Below are 4,418 nucleotides of genomic sequence, written 5' to 3'. Positions count from 1 at the left end.
GCTGGACCCCAGCCTTTCTTCTGCCTTTGCCTTGCCTGGCAGTGCAGTGGCCTCCGCACCAGACCCCCTACCTGTGCCTCCAGGTGTGTCTCTGCCGGCTCCACCCACAGGTCACCCCATCTGGGCGCTTTGCTGCCTGAGCCTGTCAGTGCTCCTGCGTTGCCCTGGACCCCCACCCCCGTCTCTGGAACAGCAGGATGACCTGCTGTTCCCACTCTCATCCCGTGTGCCCCTCGCTTGCGTCAGAGTTGGTCCTGGCTCTGTGGCCATCCAGCGTGGCAGAGCCCTCCTGAGTGGCCTTTATTGGAGCATGGGGCTGAGTGCCCTGTAACTGCAGACTCCAGGACTGGTGCAGCCCATAGACGGATGTCACTAACTTTGTCACCTTCGATTCTGACACAGAGTGCCTGCACGTCCTAGCCACGGCAGGCACAGGCACCAGCTCCGTTCACCTCCGTTTTTTCTTCCAGGGTCTTGGGAAGTAGCATGTGACCCTTGGGTCCTCCTGTAGAGGCGAGAGAGTGGAAAAGAGAGGAGAAAACTCTTACCCGTCCCCACCCGTGGAGACAGAAAAGACCTCCTGCATATTAAGAAACACGTCTGTGGTTGGGAGCTTGGGTAAAACCTGGGCAGCAAGGGACCTCACTGGACGGGAAGTGAATGAGGAGGGCCGGGAGCCCCTGGCAGTCGGGTCACAGGAGGATGCAGCTTCAGTGTTGACTCAGCCCAGATTCCTGGCCTGTTTTTCCCTCTTGGTGAAACATGCATTAAATAGCTTTTCGGAAATTTCCTGACTGGAATATTTGGAAGTGGCAATTTAAATTTTTTTTTAATTGTGGTAACATATACACAAAGTGAAATGTACCACTTTGACCTTTTTGAAGTGGGCAGTTCAGCGGCATTACCTGCATTCACGTGGCTGTGCAGCTATCACCAGAACTATGGCCAGAACTTTTCCATCTTCCCCAGCGGCTGCTCAGTCCCCATGACACAGTAACACCCCGTTTCCCCTCCGCCAGCACCTGGCACCCTCCATTTCTACCTTCTGTCTCTATGAATCGGGCTGCTCTGGGGACTTCGTATCAGTGGGACCATACAATGCTGCCCTTTTTCGATGGGCTCATCTCACTCAGCACAGCGTCCTTAAGGTTCAGCCAGGCTGTGTCAGGTGTCTGCCTCTCTTCCTTTTTAAGGCTGAGTAATATCCCACTGTGAGGATGGACCTTTTTTGCTTATCCGTCATCTGTCAATGGACACTGGGGTTGCCCCCACTTCTTGGTTATTGTGAACCATGCTGCTGTAAGCAAAGGTGAACACACATCTCTGAGTCTACTTTCATCTCTTTTGAGAATGTACTAGAAATAGGGTAATAGCTGGATTCTATGTTTAATTTAAATTTCCTCAAGTCTAGCTTAGCCAGTCATTTTTCTCCCCCTTCCCAAACTATTTTTTTTTTTAGACTGTGTTGCTGGTTTTAGAGTAGACACTTTCAAAAAAGACTTTCACAAGCTGCCTGATGTACTAGTTTAGCAAGGAAACTTTTTGAATTGCTGGCAATTAGAAAGCAGCTGTGGGCAGCATGGTTTGGTGTGCTAACTGTAACCATCTTGGGCAGGAGGATGAGTTTTTCTGGGAGGGAGGCTCCTTGATGGTGTAGGTTCACTGGCCTTACTGCTACTTTATGGCATTTCCCCAGTGACTCATGGAAAGGTTTATAGAACAGTCAGAGGAGGTGGGATCGTTCCTAGCCACAACTTTAAAAAAAAACAGCCTTTCCCATCACGTGGAAAATACCGAACATTTCTTGCAGGAACATTTGGGTCAGAATGACATTGTTCTGCTTTGGTGAATGTATTATCTTTGGGGAGCGTTGAGGAAAACCCACTGAGCGTTGCCATATTTATTAGCACTGTGTCATACCTTTGCTTTCCTTCCGATTGTCGGTGGCCTTTTCTGTAGTTGGTTTGTCTGCTCATGCAGGTTCATCTCCTGGGTGATATTAACAGGGCCTTTTCTCGACGCGTTGTGCAGAGAGATTCACCGTGTTTCAGTCATCCAAAGTTCGAGCCGTCGCTGGGAGGCAGTGTGTTGTTTGTCTCAGGTTGGACGATTGCTGGACTCAGGAAAACCACAGATCAGGTTGCCCGCCTTCAGCGACTCGGCCCCGGGAGGTGCATGCGGGGTGGCACCGATGCTTCTGCGAGATACAGGCTTCCAGAGCACATGTGGGTGCATCTCTGGTCTGTGCCCTGAATCTGACCAGCAGTGTCCGTGTGTATCACAAAAGTGCAGCGGGAATTTGCCGTATGGCTAAGAAACTCAAACAGGGGCTCTGTATAAACCTAGAGGAGTGAGATTGGGAGGGAGATGGGAGGGAAGTTCAAAAGGGAGAGGGTATATGTATACCTATGACTGATTCAGGTTGGGGTTTGACAGAAAACAACAAAATTCTGTAAAGCAGTTATCCTTCAATAAAAAAATAAATTAGAAGAATAAATGAGAGAATAAATTAAAAAAAAAAGTGCACAGTTTGGAGGAGAAGGCTCCCACCCCCTGTCCCCTAGTGGGCTCCCAAACCATCATGTCCATCGTGTCTGTGAGGCAGTAAGAGGCAGGTCTTGTTGACCATGTGCCCTAGTTGCTGCTGGAACCGAGGGGGAGGAGCTGTCCTTTCAGAACCACACAGCAGGTCTTGTGTGGTGACAGTTTTTGAGTACGCCGTCATTGGTGCAAGGGAAGGACACTGTTTATGGGGATCACGCAAGGTGGTGACAGCCCCGTGGTGGTCAAGCGGCCGCCTGACCGTGGTGGGAGCTCATGAAGGCCGTCTGGTGTGGGGCCGAGCTCTTCTCAAGAGTGTGGGCAGACCCACTCCAGCTCGACCTCCAGCCAGGGTGGAAGTGGCCCTTCCAGCTGGTCCCCCACGTGGTCTGAGAGGGTTTGGGGCCTCTTGGTTGCTGGTGGCTCATGTGACATGCAGGTGTCACCCCTGCCCCAGGTCACACACAGCATGTTTCACTATCGAGTTCCTTTCAAGTTCTTGCGACTTGCATGATTCTCCGGAGTGGAGTCCACATTCTTCTTGGCAGGAGGGTAGCATGTGTGCTTTTGTGTGATCACGAGGCAGGCCATGAGCTGTTCGTCAGCAGGGGAGGCAGGGAGACAGGCCTGGTCTCAGGGAGGTTGCCAGGTGGTGACCGCCTTGCCCCAAGCGGTTGCTTCACTGTCTGCATCTTGAGCTTGGCTTGGACACTGTCACAGTCCTCGCAGCCACAGAAGCATTGGGTTGACGTCAGGCGTTCCACTGGAAAGACCAGGCCTTGGCAGGGGGAACGGCCATGGTGTGACGAGGTGGACAGCCCTTTGCTGGCCTTCTGCAAGGACTGCTGAGTCACCAGCCTCTCTGAGCCTGGGGCCCCTGCCTGAGGTGGGGCAGAGCGCTGTCGTGGAGGTGGTATAGGGTTTTGCTTCAAGGCTACCCTGTGCAGCCCCAGCTGTGTCTTCACTTCAGAGTCAGTAGCCGCACCGGGGTCTGGGGCCTTTGTGGAACCCTGATACCAGTGATGGTCTTATTTCCATGGGAACGCACAGCATTCACTGTGTTCATGAGCTGGTTGTCTGGTTGTGGGTTTGAGCGATTAGGTTTCCAGAGCTTATCAGAATAGACAATGCAGATTGCTGTTTCATTCAGAGTGGTGTCATCTAAAAATAGAACAGTGGCTTCACTGGTGAGTGAGGTGTTGACTGAGTGTGGAGAAGGCCCGTAAAACCTCCGCAGTGGGAGAAGGGTCAGGCTCGGAGCACACGGCCAAGGCTGAGGCATGCCCACCCCAGCCCCTCCCCTAGTCTTTCTATTGCTGCTGCTTTCTGATTTCTTGACTGTAATTCCCAGCAAACGTTTCTTGTTACAGAGTACGGCGTTTGTGAAAACTTGCGGAAGCTGGAGATCACGGGCGTGTCTTGTCGAGATGTCTATGCCAAGCGTAAGTTACTCTGTTGTCATCTTCCGCTGACTGGTTCCAGAGGCGGACCCTCACTGAGCAGCAACCACGTAAAGTAAAAGTCCACGGCCCTCAGCCCACGGGCCAGTTCTCAGATGCCCCCTTAAAGTCAGAGGTGACGCCATGGAGCCAGCACAGGCGTGATGGGACTGAGCAGGCAGGGGGCTCTCTTCTCCCCATTTCTGGCCAAAGCATGACTCTGACTTTGCAGCACAAGTGCATCAGGTGTCGTTTATCTGGGAGACGTGGCTGCCCTGAAAACAGCTCCGGGGGCTCAGAGGCGCCCCTGTCTGGGTCCTGGCCTGCAGCCTGGCTGGGGATGTGGCAGCAGGGGTGACCGTGATGTGTGACAGCAGCCGGGCCCCTCCTCCTCCCCGAGCCCTGCCCTTCCTGGGCTCGCTTCCTGCAGCAGTGGTG

The 4,418-nt window shown here is 53.0% G+C and overlaps 1 protein-coding gene across 1 annotated transcript in view; it reads left to right on the top strand.

The window, feature by feature from the left end:
- The window catches only part of FBXO31 (F-box protein 31), a 34,582-nt gene that overhangs the window by 3,900 nt on the left and 26,264 nt on the right, over positions 1-4,418 (top strand). Inside the window, exon 2 of the mRNA XM_010850872.1 lies at positions 3,912-3,983. The gene's annotated coding sequence lies outside the window, so the exon portion shown is untranslated. The remainder of the gene's footprint in view (positions 1-3,911; positions 3,984-4,418) is intronic.

Source organism: Bison bison, unplaced genomic scaffold (assembly GCF_000754665.1).
Source record: "Bison bison bison isolate TAMUID 2011002044 unplaced genomic scaffold, Bison_UMD1.0 scf7180017864295, whole genome shotgun sequence".
NCBI classification, from domain to species: Eukaryota; Metazoa; Chordata; class Mammalia; order Artiodactyla; family Bovidae; genus Bison; species Bison bison.
This window is presented reverse-complemented; position numbering and strand designations above follow the sequence as displayed.